The sequence below is a fragment of the Aptenodytes patagonicus genome, chromosome 6, assembly GCF_965638725.1.
Source record: "Aptenodytes patagonicus chromosome 6, bAptPat1.pri.cur, whole genome shotgun sequence".
Lineage (NCBI taxonomy): Eukaryota > Metazoa > Chordata > Aves > Sphenisciformes > Spheniscidae > Aptenodytes > Aptenodytes patagonicus.
Window position 1 is genome coordinate 24,660,043 of NC_134954.1, and position 17,670 is coordinate 24,677,712.

A 17,670-nucleotide genomic window follows, 5' to 3' on the forward strand; every position below is an offset into this window, starting at 1 on the left:
CCAATCTCTGCTACACTGGAAGTGATGAGTCAGCTCCAGCACGGCCTGCCATGGAGCCTGCTGAGGGACGCCTCCGACAAGCTGCTGCTGCGCTGAATTAGGTCACTTGGTTTGCTATTTACAGAGAGGCAACCGTCTCTGCAATTGGATGTTTCCTTCTTTCTCACGTGAAAGAGCTGCTGTACTCCAAGGGCACAACCGCCGGTGACACCTCGCTGTCACCACAGATGCTGTGGCTCTGTCCTGTGCATTTACCAGGCAGGAGCATGACTGAGCCTCTCCGAGAGGAGCGAAAGGACTGTGGCCGCCAGCAGCAGGACACGGTGACACGCAGGGTCCCATCCCACTCTAAAGTGCTGCGAGATGTCTCCTCAGAGGGACTCCGGACTCCTGCCCTGCTTACTAACCCATGGTCTGCTCAGGCCAGGAATAAAAACCAGCAATCCTGAGAGCCAGTCCTCTGGCTCATGCCTCCGCCCAAATCCAAGACTGACGCCCAGGCCCAGCTCCGCTTGCTTCACAAGAGAACACACGCTCCCTCGGCGCCAGAGCAGAGCCACAATGCATCCTCGCTAATCACCCGGGTCTAATTGCTGTGCCACGGTCCTAACAGGCAGCTCCTACGGCAGCTCTCCAGGGGATTAACATTAAGCCTCTGCTTTGTATACTAATGCAGCACGTGAGGAAAAGCAGTTCCCACCCCGTGTGCCCACAGCACGTGAGCCACGCAGGCCGGTCACCAGCATGTCTGTGGGCCATGGCAGCACTTGGATGCCAGCACCCCAGCAGGGCCAGCCTGGGGCAGCAGCAGACCAGATGGCAGTGGGAGGCTGGCGTCCATGGGCTGTAGGCAGAAGAAATGCTCTGCCCCGCTCCCCGTGCCCAGTGCCAGGGGACGAGGGAGGCTGAGGAGCTGTTACAGTGCTCTTGCAGCATGAAAGTTCCCAGCTTGCAGCAGGGGAGCAGGAACAGGACTAACGGAAGGGAAGAAGCCCTTGTAGTCTGCCCACGACATCCCTGCGTTTGGTCCTCTCTACCTGCTGACGAGGCTCAGGCTTCCCCAGCACACCCCTTCTTGGGCACCCTAAGGAAGGGCACAGGGATCCCCAACGCCGAGGGCCATTCCCTAAAGGCGCGTGATGCGACTGCTGTTCCCCTGGGCTCAGAGAAGGGGGACAGGAAAGCTATATGCCAGCCCTTTTGGGAACAGCCAGGCTCTGCTGGAAGCAGAAAGGCTGCCCATCAGCTGGCAGCTATGCTGAAAAACAGATCTGAATCACCACCAGCTTACAGCACGTATCTGAAAACATCGGTGACCCACTTTGGAAAAATCAAGCGTATACGTCCCGCGACAGCCGGCACCACCTCCGCATCCCTGCCCAGCTCCGTTCCGGCATGGAAAGGACTGGCCAGATGGGAAAGCAGAGAAGTCAGCTCAACTCCCTTGCCCTGGCAGCCTCCATGGCCCAAACTCTCCTCTCATGCTCCTCGATTTTGTTCCTAGGTGTGGTTCACCTAATGTCAGTTATTCCTCCCCTGTGCTGGAGCAGCAAGAGAATCAGACACAGTGAGGGTCTCCCCTCGGCGAGAGAGGAACATGCAGTGCTTGGCTGGGCTGTACAGCAGGGAACAAAACAGTCACAAAGAACGGCTCGCGCTTTCTCAAAAGAAGCAGTTTCACTTCCCCTACAAGCAGTGGCTCCAAATAACAAGATGCCTTGAGTAATTAACTGAATGTTCTTTGGATAGAGCTTGTAAAAGGAGCTTATACATATTAAACAAGAAAGAAAGATCTACTGTCTATAACTTGTTCTTTACTAACAAACAAAAGGCTTGGACTGAATGCATTTTAGAGCAAACTTTACAAGGACCTTATGCTGAAATTATTCAATAGAAAGAACTGAACAAAGTCCAGGGCATTTGTGAGGGGCTGACCACAAAAAGCAAGGTTTGTGGTCCGTTTGTTTGTTTTTTTAAGAAAATCAAATACTCCCTCTTCTTTGGCATTAACATGACAGAGCTGTAAAGGCTTTGCAGTAGCACTGCATTAGTCTCCAAGAAACACACAAAACAACTGCTCCCTTAGCTAGATCAGCTGCTAGAGCAAGTGTTATAGTTGCCATTATCAGAGCTGAAAGTGGAAATTCATAATGCACTGAAGGACAAAAGATCTTCTCTGTAACAAGGGCCTGTACAGTGCTAGGTGCTGGGACTGCAGTATCTCTGCATCCTGACATATGCTTGCCCAGCGTAGCCTGCTGTTGCATCAGGAGAAGTAATACTTTGGTAGTAAAGCCAAACAATTCTACTCTATGAATCGCTATTTTTTACTTGCAACAAGAACCAAAAGCCAATGTTCTACAGTCAAGATAAGGTAATCACAGCAACATGGAGCTCTTCTAGGTAGAAACACAACAGCTACTCAGCATCAGCATTACTATGTCAGACTCGGATGCTCCACTGTATTTGGAATATATTGCAATAGCAGGCAGTTAATACTGCTGTATGGTCTGTGAAAAATGGTATGTAAAGGAAATATGGGGAAAATGTTGTAATTATTTAAATGGGTTTGTTTTGATACCACCAGAAAAAAACCTGCCTGAGTAAACCAGTATTTAGCCCTTTATCTTTACAAATGGCCTTTAAAGAATAAAAGAGCTGCTGCCCTCCTGTGCCTCTGCCCTGAATCTGGTATTATATTCATGTGGGAGCAGGCAAAAGCAGCCATGTCATGTAGCAGCAAGAGGCACCAGGAAAGCCTTGGGAGGCCAGCAGAGGCAGAGCTCACCAACTCCCATCCCCCAAACAACCCAGCCCAAGAAAACCCAAAGGGGACATCTCCACACACAACTGCATGAGGTGACTACTACGATCCTGCAATTCAGTGTGCTAGCTGAACACACCTAGTTTGGCCAGTAAACCGTTAAAAGCTGCTGCATTCTTCTACTAACCAGAGAAAGCTTTGATGATGTGACCTTTCCCAGCTGTTGGTAACTGGCTCAGTACAAAAGGTCAGGCTGGGAGTTATCCACAACACAGGGCTTTCCATACTCCTGGCAGACTGTCTCATGCCAGCTATTCTGGAAACCAACTCAAGCACAAGTGGTATATGACCTGGGAAGACACAGAGACAAATTGGCTGCCACAGAGAGAAGAGCAATCGGAGGTTGGAGGACCAGGCTCACTTTTGAGTCCAATTCCTGCTCTGGCAAATGACCTCTTTCTCACAACAGCCTTCAGAAGGGTCCAGCTACTTCAGAGACCCAGCGCTCTAACATTCTTGCTTACCAGCTGCCTAAACTCACATATGTCTGTGTTTCTAAAGTTACAGTCTTGGGAGACCTAGAAAAAGATTTTCTGAATATACTGGGAAGCACATCAGTCTTAACACTGCAGAGCAACCTAGTGTCTATTTCATGCCTAAGCCTCTCATATTCAAGAAGTTGGTTTGTCTCTTCCAGAGACGAGCAATGTGACAAAATTATTTCCTGCTCACCTATTAATATTCAGCTGTGATAGAGACAAAAGGTTTTGGCTCATGCCCTCATTTGTTCACTGAAGAGAAATAAAGATGAACCAAAATGGCTGAGCATGTTTCTTTTTTAAATTAGTAAGTGGGGTTTTTTTAATTATAGAAATTGAAGTCTTGCTTCACTGGAAGGCTGCAGGGTGACTAAGACCCAGTGCAATGGTAAATGATAGAATAAACCTGTAAAGTTTGTGCATGAGATTTCAAAAAGCTTTCCTCGAATGTCACAGACTGAGCATCACAGGCATTCCTGAGATAACAGAATTATTTAAAGAAGCAAACAAAGCTTTCTTTACGTATTAAAAAGAAGGTGAAAAGAGAACACAATGACAATTTCTTGTACATTCTTTGCAGGTCGTGTCTAACTGGATACTGCAAACAATTGCACGCCTTGCTGAGGACTCCCATGCACCCTACTCGTCCTATTCATATACTCCTACTGGTCAAAGCAAAGTCTCTGAAAAGATAGGCCTGTAAGAAGATTGAAATTCAAGGTCAGATTTTGTAGTGAAGCAACAAAAAATATTCAGTGCTTTAATGACAAAATTTGTTTTCAGTGTCATCACTTCCCAACTTCTGTTTTTTTCCTATTACTGAGATCAGGTCAGGTTAAAATACAAACATCAAAGCACTGTTGTAATCAAAGAACAGTTGTTTTGCTTTCTTTTCTTGGCCAATTAACATAGCTTAGCTAGGAGGAAAAAAACTACCCCATTAATACTCAAAAGCAACTTCAGCTTTAGGTCATCAGCTGCTTTCTGTGGTTTGGGTTGCCACAGTTACTACAGACTTAATTCTGTTGAATCAGGAATCATTTGGAGATCAGGAGTGATATCATCATAAGGAACAGGACACGATCAGATTCAGGCCCTGGGTGGCTAAAGAACATGTGTCTGTTTGCCCTTTCCACTTTTCATTCACAGTGCTGTTGTCCTCCCAAACTGCCAACACAAGGGAGGAGGGAAGAACTCCATACAACTTTTTTTGAAGCAGTATTCGTAGAGTGCGTTGTCCTCAAGCATCTGACGCATCCAACCCCAAAAGCATCCGCTACAGAAAGTAAATAAAACATTACAAGAATCAGATTTTAATAATAATTAATAATTATCAGGAAGGCAGAGCTTCCCTCCCAGAGTATGCTAACATGTACTGTCCCAGACTCGCTCCATTCAAGGTTGTAGTATTACTGTGGGTTTACATCAACAGAGGTAAGAGCACATTTGCTGCTTCCTTGCTTGATTTCATTAGCCTGATCCCTGCAAGTAGTAAGGATCATTCCGAGTAGTTAAGTGATTTATTTTCATTTCCCTCTGTGGCCAGTTTGAATTTACAATATTGCACATTCAGTAGTGCAATAGTGCAAAGTAGTCTTTAAAGGTGAAAAACCCTAACGAGAAACTCAGTAATTACACAGGAATATTTCCCCAGCATGCTGCAGAAAAAAAGACGGATTTCTTCCCCAAGCAACTTTTACATTTCAGATATCCGTAACTGTAGATTTAGTCTCTTGCACAAAAGGATACATATGGATAAAGAAGAAATAGCGTAGCCTAGATCTTCCAAGCACAATGGACCTGTCTGTGTTAAGTCTTGGTTTGACCTATCACTCTCCAGCAACTGGTTGTGCTTGACCAAGTACAGTGTAGTAAGAAGGAACAAGGAGGTGATTTTAGCTCTGCTTGTGGCATTGACATGAACAACACTGGAGTTGTGTCTGCAGTTTTGCATATCCACATTTAAAGGGGACACTAAGAAAGTCAGCCATGCAGACAAGAGCATGCTTGTCAAGAATTTCTTAAAGCAAGGGCATAAACCACACCTTGGGCGGTAATTAAATGTAGAACAGCAAAGCAGTGGACAACATGCATCTATATAAATACGGTCTTGCTGTCATTTTCTGTATAAACTAATCATTCCTCAGCCACCACAGATTCCTTTGTTCTGCATTCCCTGGACCTGCTTAGTTTACTTGCCAAGACGTTATCCAGACTTCAGGGGTTACAGTTATTTATCTGAACATTTACATCTAATCTACAACCTAACCTCCACATTTACAAAGGGGAAACTTTTCTGAATCTTTAGGTCAAAGGAATCTTTGCAGGTAAATCCTATACCCATCTTTGAAAATGTAGCGTATGCATCTTCTTTTCCACTTGCAAGGAAAAAAGAAGAGCTGTCCAACCACATTAATTGGTATATGGGACAATGAGATAAAGAGCATCTAAAAAAAGAAAGAAAAGTCAGTTTATGCACTGTGCAGATTTTACGACACTTATTTCTGTAGATATGCTTTCTATATAATGATGGTGGTGCCAAAGGACAGCTTACCAGCTGTATCCACCCATTTAATGAAATGGTGTCCACATACACAACAGCAGAGGAGCTGCCAAATATAACAAAGAATGCTCCAGCACGCTTTGATCCTTAGTAACTTTACCAGCTACTTTTGTAAAATGAAATGAAAGTGTAAAGAAATAATGACATTTAACCTTTTTATGCCCTGTATCAGTGATGCCACCAGGAATTATAACTTCTCATTGCTCGCCAGATGCATTTGAGGAACCGGGTATCAGTGTATTCATTCCTGCTACTTACTTCTGTCTTCAAAGGGTGGCAAACTACTTCCCTTGAAACCAGTACTAATGAAGTTTTACAGTTGGACTGCAACTGGTGACAACCTCATAAGAACAAATTCTTAAAAGATAGTTAAGCACTAAACTTCCATTGATTCATATGGAAATTATGACTTTGAATATACTTAGTCTGGTCACAAGTAGCAATTAAAATTTTGCCAGGTCAACTATGAAACACCCTTCTAAAATTACTTTCTTCAGCAGGATCTTTTCCTGAAAGCTGCTTGTGCTGTTTCCCTACTCAGTATGGCCAATACTGTAACCAGATTGCCATATGCAAACCGTCATCTACAATACTCCGTGTACTCTTCCGTATATAATATGGCTCCTTAACAGTTTTGTAGTATAGTAGAAATCTTCCAGAAATATGAGCTTTTGCTCATGTTCGCAATACTGCATTCATGTAAAGTTTTCTACAAAGGTTCTTCGTTCTGTGGTATGTGCGGAGTCCCCCAGTCCTGCTGATAAAAGGTGAAAGACACTGAAGGATTAGACCTTGGGAAGATGGTGGGAGTGAGATGCAATACACAATCTTCTTCTTTATCACCTCCAGTGTTCTGAGCACAGCATGCCTTGTGATATCTTCCCAAGTATATATCTCCTGGTTTACTATATTAAACCATTTAATAAAATAGGAACTGATTACATATTTGCTACTTCAGTGTCTGGACAATGGTTTTGACTGAACCAGTCTCTTGCTGATAAGAACACAGGCACCCGAGAACAAAACTAAATCTACTTCCAGTTATTTCTGTGGAAGGCAGAGATGGTCTTAAATTTCTGGTAAGTGCTGTGCAGCCTGTGAGACATGGTGCTTTCTAAATGAAAAGTATTAAACACTCCAGTTTCAAAGCTGGTTTTTATTTGTTTCTATTTGTTCAATATTTTCAAGGGTAACACATGGAGAAAAAAACGAAGTGACTGATAACAGATGATTCTGAATTGTTGGCTTTGGTAGCATGAAGTGAAAATGCAAATGCATTATTGAATGAGCAGAGGAAACAGAAGGCTTGGTCACCCCCACCCCATCCTGAAATATAAACAGGAACTTTGTTCAGAAAATGGCACTACCTTTATTCAGCACAGCCTAGTTATTAGCTTAAATATGCAGCACATTTTCAGCATATCTAACTTACAGCAACTTCTCCCATGAGCCTGAGAGTACATTAAAGGGTGTTAGTAAGAGTGATTATAAAGCACCTACTAGATCAAGGAGATTCTGCTGCAATATTTTAATTTTCATTTAAATTAAATTTAAATTATAATTTACACCACTCTGCTAACAAAAAGGAAAAAGGGCACTGTAAATGTAGCAGCAGGCATACATATCTTCCTTTATTCTTCCCTATTTTTAACCTGTGGTTAAACTTAATAGACTTCTAAGTGCAAGTAGATTAAAGCTCCATCTAGTGCCAGGGTCTTGGAAGTTACTGAAAGATTTGCAGTCCAAAAATAGGAAACATGCTCACAAAACTATCAAGAAGCAGCAAGCCCAGCATCTCAAAACTGTCAAACACAGACGACGAGAAGTCTGTTGGAATTACTCTTACAGTGTGTAAGGGCTTAATTTTAAAGCTGCTGTATGTTGGACCAAACAGAGAACATGGCACTACCTGGATAGGGACAAAGTGCTCGAAATACATGCCTGCAACAGCGAGAGGAGTGCCAGCCTGCGGAGCCACGCGTGTACCCAGTACCTCCCTCCTCAGCAGTGCTCTGTGATCATCACCACAATGTTTTGCACTACTCTTCCTTTTTGGATCCACGGAGCTGGGGCGCAGGCGGGGAGGGCGGGAAGGCGGCACACTCCTCCCAAAAGCCAGTCACCGGCAGCTAGGGCACTCTCAAGAGAAGTGGAAAATTTGTAACTTCTCAGGAAAAGAAGGGATTTGAATCCTGGGCCTACCATTTCTTGCCAAGCGTTCTCAAAGGGTTGCATGGAAAGGGCAACGGCACCTGGACTCCCCGCAGAACCAGATGACCCTTCATTTTACAGGGGGACCCCAACGCTGGTGCCTGTGAGACATTCCCAAAGAGCAGCCTCCAGGTCACACTATCCAAGAAACCAAGCTGGAGGAGAGCTGCCTCCGGCTGTCAGTGCTGTGGGGCAGGTATCCTGCACCTCCACCCGTCAGAGCTGCGGTGCTTTCCCCACAGCAGCTGCCTGCAGCTCCAAGAGCCAGGGACCTCACACCAGGCCCTGTGCCCACATGGGGTCTGGTCACCTAAAGATTAGCCAGAAACAAAGCAGGTTTCAGGATGATTTCAGGGCTGAAACTTTGGATTTAAGTACTTGAATTCCATTTTTTGGATCTATGCCCCAGCTACATTCTCTTTTCTTTCAGCAGAAAATACTTTACAACACCAGCTGCCATCCTTGAAGCACTGTTTAAATAAGATCGCTGTTTTAATTCTGGAAAGGAACTTACTGTAGTGGTATTTAATAGTAGTTGCACTGTGGCAAAAAAAGGTATTCCTGATTAATACAGAAAATACCTGAAGAGTGGATTAAGTTTAACCATATTTTAATTATATTTTGAAAACTACCTGGCACATGTATTTATTTATTTGTTTATTTTTACACCCTTCAGAAAAACTACCTTACAACTACCTGGAAATCAATCAATCAATATTTTTTCACATACTTCAAAAGACGTTTGTACACACCAGGCTACTACTCTGGAAGGACAGAGCACGGGGAAGGGCCGTCAGGGAGGGGAAGGAGGAGAGAAAGGAGAGAGAAGAGAACTGCAGTAGAGGGGGCAGAACTGCTCCATCGATCTTTGCTAAACTCAAAGTACTATTTTGCATGCTGTAAGGTGATCATGGTTATACTATGGTGTGCTGGTTTTGGCTGGTATTTTTTTTCCTGTTACAGCATACAGTTTCTAAAATAGCAAAGATAGAAACAAAAGTATTTAGTTATTTAAATTAAAAACAAACTTTTTTTTCCCTTACAAAGTTGTTTTTTTTGTTTAGTCTTTTACAATCATTTGACAGGGATGATTACCTTCTCACACTACTGAATAACAGAAGCTACCGCCAAAGCCAGTGCAGTTACAATGACTTAAGTGTGGAGAGTGAAGCACAATCTTATTTTTCACCACAAACTAATCTTAAAACAAAAAAAATATCGTTAGGACTACAGAAAAATATGTAAACAAGGAGAAACAGCTGTGTCCAATAGAAAGGCATTATAAATGGATGAAGTAGAAAAGTGTATAATCCAGCATTGAGGAGAAGTGTCATTTCCTCTGCTGCAGCCATTATTTGGCTGATGACCATTCCCAGGGCCATGCCAACAGTAGGTTTTGAGAAACAAGTATACATTTGCCTAAATGCTGCCTCCAAGCTGTCCTATTTCAGTCCAAGAGTTCAATTTCCTTCCAATCAAAGAGTGCGTATTCCAATTCACTCAACTAACCCATATCTAAAACCAGGTTATTGATGGTTTGGAAAGCTGATGCCCTTGCTGTTTAATACACAGCTTGACCACCTGCCAGCACTTTACCATTATCTTCTCCACAGACATCTACTAATGATAACACAAGAAAATGGGCATCTATTAAAACAAACACACAAAAAAGTCTAGCTGGTGCTAAAGTTCCCTTCCTCTGTTTTTCTGCATTTTTTTGCAATGGCAACTGCTAAAACTGCACCTGTTTCTAGCTTTGTAACCAAAACCATGCTGTATGTCACAACTGCCTTATGCACGCTATTCTAACCTAATAAAGAGGACAAGGTTTGTAGAGCAAAGGATGGTTATTCTGATTGTTCAGTCAAAGCAGTAACATGTTAGACTTCTTTAAAATATACTGAAGTCCTGTATTTTCATTTAAGAAAAGTGGTCCTCATTCTGCATTTTACATTTGAGTTTCAAAGAAAACTGAAATAGAAGGAATCCTTTCACTCTTCTAGATAAACGTAACACACCCGAGTTACAAATCTTTAAAAAGCACTTTGCCGATTTGGCGTTTATCTTCATCCAGAGTACAGACAAGCTGTATTAGATATATCTTTCCTATGTACGTCTTCACGTAACGTAAGCATGCACTGGGAAATACATAAACATGTATGACCAAAAAGCAGGTGTGAGCAATTGTGGACCCTCTAAGTGTGACCTGATGACATGGTGCAAGCTGCATTGCTGGATGCAGACGCCAGGAAGACAGACAGGAGAGCACGGAGAGTCACACAGCAGATGACCGGATTCTTCTTCCCCACAGTAACACCACCACGATTCTACTCCCAGCTGCTGTAAAGACTGATAATAAAAACCCAGCACCTGCTTCAAAACAGCATATAATCTGAGATTCAGATGCTTCCCTTCATTGGCACTTACTATGTAGACAATGTTAATCCAGTGATGCTGGGGGGCACGATCCATCGACAAGACCGATACACAATCAAAAACATGACCTCCTGAAGCCATCTACCAGGTCTCCATGGATGCCAGCTTACCGCGATGCTGAAGCAGACCTGCCTCAGCTCCACGATCCTCTGCAATGTTTCTTCCCCGTAACGTTCTCAGCATGTTTACTTTTTGTAATGAATAGCTGTTTGGTGGAGATACGGTATTATTAGTTTCCTTCAGTGAAGTATTTAAAAAGAAGAGAAAGTGTTCTAAATGAAACCACACCATTTTTAGGCTGTTTTCCCCTTTACTCAATTCTACTTTTCCCTGTTCCTCCCATTTTTAGATTCTTAATGTTTCCTTTCATCCATACCAGAGTGGCTGCTCTACAATTCAGCAGTATTAGACTTTCAGACTGAGTACACCTTTTTTAAGCACGTATTTAATGTATTTTAAAACTTTTCTTTGATCTTTTGTAGACAAATTTGAGCAGAATAATTTTCATATGCTTTGTTTCTCAAAAATGTGGTATTTATTTGACTAGATGTAATTGAGAGAAAAACACTACAGCTACGGCAGAAATAATTCTCTGGGTGCTGAAACTAAGTAGTACTTCAACTATCAAAAATTCACACAAAAATATTCTAAATATTAAATATACTGGCTCTTCTTTGGTGAGCTGACAGCAGGCAGGTTGACTGCTACTCATAGCTAGAATCGAGTACTTCATGGCTAGAGAGAAATTTGGTACTAAATTAAAAAAAGAATTGCAAAAAAAAAAGTTTAGCCATTTCTGCTTCACTCAAAAAATAATACATATTTGTAATTTTACAGAGCATTATAAGGTTGGAACTGTGTAATTTCTCTGGGAAAATATGGCTTTTTATACTTCAGAATTATTATTAAATGCTTTCGCAGACAGTGAATGTTTTGAGTAGAAATTATATGAGACAGATAAATTTATGTATCTGTGATCCAAAAATCCTTTGGACTTTTAACAAATAACAAGCATCAACAGCAAATTTATTTGTGATCAGAGGATGAAATATCACCGGGATAGACATATTTACAGATACTGTCACTGGAAGAAAGCTTAATGAAGGAAATTACCGAAACGTACCGAACAAAACTTCAGCGTTCCCTGGCTAAACCACATAGTAGATTGAATAAGCAGCAGAAAGCGGTGCAAAAACAATCACCTAAGCTAGAAAAACATAAAGGCCTGTCAGTTCAATAACCAGAACATGACCATGCATAGGCAGCCAAAAACTGGACACCGACTATGACACATACGTGGACTACGAGGAAGATGCTGCTGACCTTGCGGTCATGCTCAGCAGGAGAGAGTGCTGGTGTTACTGCAGTGCACTCACAATGCAATACGACATCAGAAAAAGTTTGGGGTTTTGTTCTTGATGTATGCTAGCACAGTGCAAAAACACAGATCCACTATTAAAAAGGTAAAATTATATACCAGTCAACTTTGACAGAAAAAAAACCCCAAACAGATGAAGCCTGGTAAAGGTTAAATGTTGTTCTTTTTCATCTAACATAATTTCTCAGTGCCGTCAGTGAAGTTTGCACAGGGATCAGAGGTATAGACTTCATGTAGTAATAAGACTGTTAGCTGCTCTTGTTTGACCACACTGCACACATATCCTTAAAAAAATTACTAGGTTGAGAGCCCATGCTTGCTCTGCTCATTTTCCACCTTTCTGCTTTCTCTCCCTCTAACTTTGTGCTTCTCCAACTCCCTTACCACACTTCTTAGTCTTAGTTTTCACTTTTCAGATTAACTTCTATACAGCCTTTCACCCACCAACATAATCAGTGAACAAAGGCATGTAATGAGTCACCACTGAGCTTGGATAAAATAAAATAAATAAAAGAGCTTGGATTGAAGATGCTACCACCTTCCCTCCACTGTGTCAAGCTATCTACAAACTTAATGAATTTCACAGTACATACCCTCGTTTCATAATTTAAAAGTTAACAGAGGGCTACCTATTTGGGTTCTGTTTGCTTTATTTAAAGCAAAACAAAATACTGCCGGATCTAAGTACACTGAGGAGCCTAACTGATAAACCTGAATACACAGAAAGCTGGGTCATATAGGCCTAATTCTGCACATCTCACTCATATAGGGAGTCTCACTGAAGACACCATTATGAACCGGAGACTACCTATCCAAGTAAGAATTTAGATATAATATACTTTAATTTCTAGGATTCAGGTTTATTTTTTGTTGGCCACCGGTGAGATCAAGAACTTGCCTTAAAAATCCAAAAGCTAAGCAAAGTTCCATGACTTCAGACATCTTTTTTAGTGCTTTGGCCAGTCTATAAATCAGATCCACAAAGAATTGTCCTTCCTCACATTTAAAGCATTTCTGGAAGCCTCTTAAATGGAAGCAATCTCATACCTTATCATCTGGCATAGCAATACCCCTAAGCTTGCATCTGATTTTAAAAGTTACGTTTTAGGTTTGTTATGTTTGAATTTGATGGTTAAATAAAGGATAAGGAAGGGAAATTCTTCTTAACTGCTTACCTAATTAATCCTTAGAAAGACAAAGGTTTTGCTGAGCTATCTATACTGGTAAAACCATACCAGGCAAACCTCCTCTATGGAGACGAAACTCTCATCCACACACGGAGTTAAACCACCTTTCCAAACAATGTAAGATACACCAGAAAAGCATCTTTTTTTCAGAACTTTCTGGATGGTTTCAAGTGCTGTTGTACAGGGCACTTTGTAGCGTAACCATAGCTATGCTAGCACTGGACAGGACCTTTTTCATGCACAGGTGTAGCTATGCATAAAACTTTGCATTGTGGTCTTAATCTAATGATTGCTGCATTTTGTATCACCGTATTTTTTTAAAGCTAGCTTCAAATTTTCATCTCATTAATATGTCATTTTTACAATCTATTTCTAGCTAACACTCATCCCAGCCTTCAGTGGCTTCCTCATTTTTCAGCCAAGTCACTTAAGTAGGTGTGGAAGGACCCTGCAAAGCCCATTTTCTAGTCATCACCATGAGGTTACGAGACAGACTGCTCCTTGCTTCTTGGCTTTTAATCAGCAGAAGTGAATCTGCTAACACGTAACACTTCTAAATCAGTTTTACTCTCTGCACTTCCGAAAGTACTTGTGGTAAAGAGAAAGACTGCCACAGGAAATCCAATATGGTCTGGAGAGGAAGTCACCAGAGCAGCACCGCAAACTGACATCAGCAGTGGTAACGCTGAAGACGAACCATGCATCAAGTGAGCTTTGGCTCTGTAAAGTTTAATTTTCACAAAGAAATCACGCTGCATTATGTTGATGATCACTTGCCCTTCCTGTCTACACATAAATGCTGGCTAAAGTTATCTCCAAATGAGCCAATTTGGTGAAAAACAGGAAGAACCTGGGACATGGTAAGAAATGTTACCTTTGGCTGTCCAACCATTTTGAGCACAGCAGCAGCTCTGGTAGTTACAAAGCCTGACAGAAAACTGCAAGTTATTTTACTAACAAAATATACGCCCTCCTTGAAGTTTTTGGCCAATTTCAACTTTATTTTACTAATATAAAAGCAGTCAAGTTTCTCACAAAGCTATAAATAGCACACTCTAGCTAAGCACAGTCGGTACTTTAAAATTCTTTCAAATTATTATTTTTCTTAGATGTGATCCAACATAAATTTTAGACAAAGTTCTGAATTGAAGCAAAAAGACTAATAGTTGTTAAAAGCTGCATAAAATAAAAACCAACTGTGGCTGTAGCATGCAAATACCTTCCAGAAAGAAGAACTACCGGGCAGAATGTAGAAAGAGACTAAAATACAAGAAATCACAATTTAGCAACTATTTATCATGTATGTATAGCTTATGTTCAGACAGCACCATTTCATACATCAGTCCAGGTACTGATGTTAAAATGACCCACTACATCTAGCAATTTTAACAACAACAGTTTTGTTTATATATAAATCCTTCATTTAACAAATGTCTCAGATTCCAATTAAGACTCGTAACAAAAAAGAAAACTGGAACTCCTCTCTCTTACAATCTTTAACATAGAGAGCACATCCTCATTTTCTTAAATCAAGCAGTCTCAAAGGTGCTGTTGCAGTAGTGTCTATACAAATAGCATTATAATGATTGTGTAACATAGAACATGACCAAATGAGGCACCTAATAGTGAAAACAGAATTAAAGGATTATGATTTTTAGAGAAAGCACTGGTGACCGCTGAATCTGCAAATTATACAAGCTACCTGGTAGTTTCGTAATGTTAAATAACAGTAACCCAATTTAGACTTCACTTTCTAAATATATTACTAGAGTCACTTCACAAATAACATGACTAAAAGCCGAGCTACCAAGCAGGTGGCAAATCCTCTACTCTTGTCCATCCATTTATGTTCAGGAGATCCCAGACTTCTGTGCAGTTATTTCCAATTTAAATCATTAAAAGCAGACAACTATATTCCCTGTATTGCTAACACAATCTGCTCATCAAAATAGCACTCACACTACTGATCACCTGGTTTATGCAGCTATTAAAAAAAGGTGATATTCCCTGCAAAGCAGTGGTAATATTACCAGACCCACTCTGCATTCTTTAACATCCAGGTGAAATGTTTGGGTCTTCAAAGAGGCAAAGCACTGAACCCACCACAGATTAAACTGGCAAGGCTCTGGAATCCCGGGGACCGCTACATAGTGCCTTGCACACCGGTTTGGCAGCTGCTAAAGTAGCAGCGTTTCGCCCCAGACTTGGCCCAGCTCCTAGCTGGCAGTGACCGTTGGGTCTCTACCTCCCGTGAAACAGGACTGGACATTAAGTTGTGAGGGCTTGGGCAGAAGGGGTGGACAAATGCGTGGAAGGGTGCATGCAAGAAGGTGAGATACCTCCAGGCAAGAGGCGGCGTAGCCTTTGGCTAAAGCCCTGGAAACCCACAGGTTCTTGCGTGAGATACCACCACGCTTGTACCAAGCAGCCTGCTGTCCATGCAAAGCCCACCTCTCATTAATCAAAGGACAGTGACCCTAGCAAACAGGCAGCTCCGAAATTCCCACGGCCTGCCCCTGGGTTCAGGGTGATAAGACATCTGCCTCTATATTTATTAAATCCACTTATTAAAGTGAAACAATTTGCAATCCTTATTGCAGCTTGCAAAACCAACAAAAAACCCAAACCCCATATAGATAAAAAACAAACACATTTTGGTTGAACTTTAAAAATAATGAACCCATCAGCCTCCTGTTCATTTAAGACAGATGCATTCCATTCTGTGCAAGTAATAGCGTTAAACTGGGACCTCCTACAGAAGAGCATTAAAAAAGAGAAGTGGCCCTCAATGGTAACTTCAGGCAGAAGAGAACTTTTTCTCCTTCCCATGGAAGGAATCTGCGGAGAGAGGATGATGAAGGCAATCCAGACTTCACAAAAAGCTTTAGCTATTTAAAAAGCCAAAAGCAAATTTAAAGCCTGTAACTTATTGGTAGATACAATGACACAAGGATGTTTTTGGTATACATGGATGGCAGGAAAAGGATAAAGCAAAGTTCTGGTGCTGTCCAAATTCAGAGGGGGAAAGGCACTGTGAAAATAAAATAGAGACAATACTTACGGAATTAAGCTAAAAGATGCAAATAAGCTCTTTTGTAAGTACCTAGTAATCTAAGCAATCTCTATTAGTATCTAACCAACAGTCAATCCTGTGACAACTGAAGTAGGTTTTAAAAGGACTAAGAACACCCTGGAGTATGCTGGAGGGATATTCATTATAAATACCTGGTGAATACTCTTCCTGGGGGATATAACCTCAGGAAAAGGCAGATTCAATTATTGTACACTATGCCTTGGCATATTCAAGTATAAGATCTAACTTCTTGAATTAAAACTTCAAAGTTAATTACATGGACAGCCACTTCACATCCCACTTGTCTCCATTCCCCAGAGAATCACAACAGATACCAAGTAAGGCAAAACCACCCTGCTCAAATGGAAGGTGACTGCCCCACTCCCCAAATTTCAATGTTAAGCAAGACCAAACCATTGCCCTAAAACATGGCAACATGCCTGCAACTTGTAGGAGGACAGTATTCCAAGCAGTGATCCTGCCCAGGGCCAAATACCAATGCAGCAAAGTACTGGTATCAGACCTGGGCCTCTTATAAAGGAACATGGAAACTAAATTATTTCAACAGGAACTTGGTGGAACCTGAAAGAATGAAACCTGAAATCATCACTTACAAAACCATGCAGAAATAAAATATCACAGATGCTCGTATGTAAGATGGCGAGCCCACCAGCTCAATAAAAGACCAGTGATTTGATACAGAAATCGTCTTACTACATTGATGGGACATTGGTTCAGTTCACCGAGGCAAGCAGGGCAGCAGAGTATGGCCAGCTACAGCAGTGTCACGAACAGTGCTTTCCTGAAGGATACTCGCAGCTGCTGAGTTATGCAGAAGAAGACGTGAAACGCATAGAAATAAAACATAAATGCAACCAGCTGAGCTAACATTGCCTCCCAAGAGATAGACTTGGGGGAGCGGAGCCTCTACACTGACTTTCAGCTGCACACCGGACCAGCGGAGCAGGCCTTCCCGGGCATTTTCATGCTCTGCTCCAGCAGACGAAAACTATGAATCTGCATGACCAATCTTGAAAAATAACCGGGGTTTACCCAAGCAACGACCATGCTTCCAGAAGCGGAGAACAGCGCAATTTCTTGGACGTTAAGAGCAGTGTTCCCATTTCCCCAACCTAAGGACCGATGGGAGAAGGTGGCACAGCGCGCAGGCGGCACCGCAGCCGGTACTCACCCCCAGCCCCGGCCGCTCTCGGAGCTCCGGGCAGAGCAGGCAGAGGCATCAGATGTAGACGGGCAGCAGCGCTCTGCCAGGCGGCACCGCCGACGGCCGCACCGGGGCTCAGGGCGGCGGTCGGCTGTGCCGCAGCGGGAGCGCACGAACCGCCCGGCTACGCCGCGCCTCTTCCCCACGCGGGTCCCAGCCAAGACAGGGAGCGCTCTCCTCTCCCGCCGGGCCGGGCCGGGCCTGCCCGCAGCAGCCCCGGGCCCCACCGCACCTGCCTGCCTGCACCCCGCCGCTGCTCGGCTTCCCGCCTGGCCGCCCGCACCGTGCTCCTCC

The 17,670-nt window shown here is 42.6% G+C and overlaps 1 protein-coding gene across 26 annotated transcripts in view; it reads right to left on the minus strand.

The window, feature by feature from the left end:
* The window catches only part of LOC143161987 (uncharacterized), a 99,786-nt gene that overhangs the window by 81,215 nt on the left and 901 nt on the right, over window positions 1–17,670 (minus strand). For 23 of the 26 annotated variants that reach the window (XR_012995622.1, XR_012995623.1, XR_012995621.1 and 20 more), the window contains exon 1: window positions 17,344–17,601. The exons of 1 other annotated variant lie outside the window; for it this stretch is intronic. The gene's annotated coding sequence lies outside the window, so the exon portion shown is untranslated. 2 more of the 26 variants (XM_076341563.1, XM_076341554.1) reach the window with 2 other exon arrangements.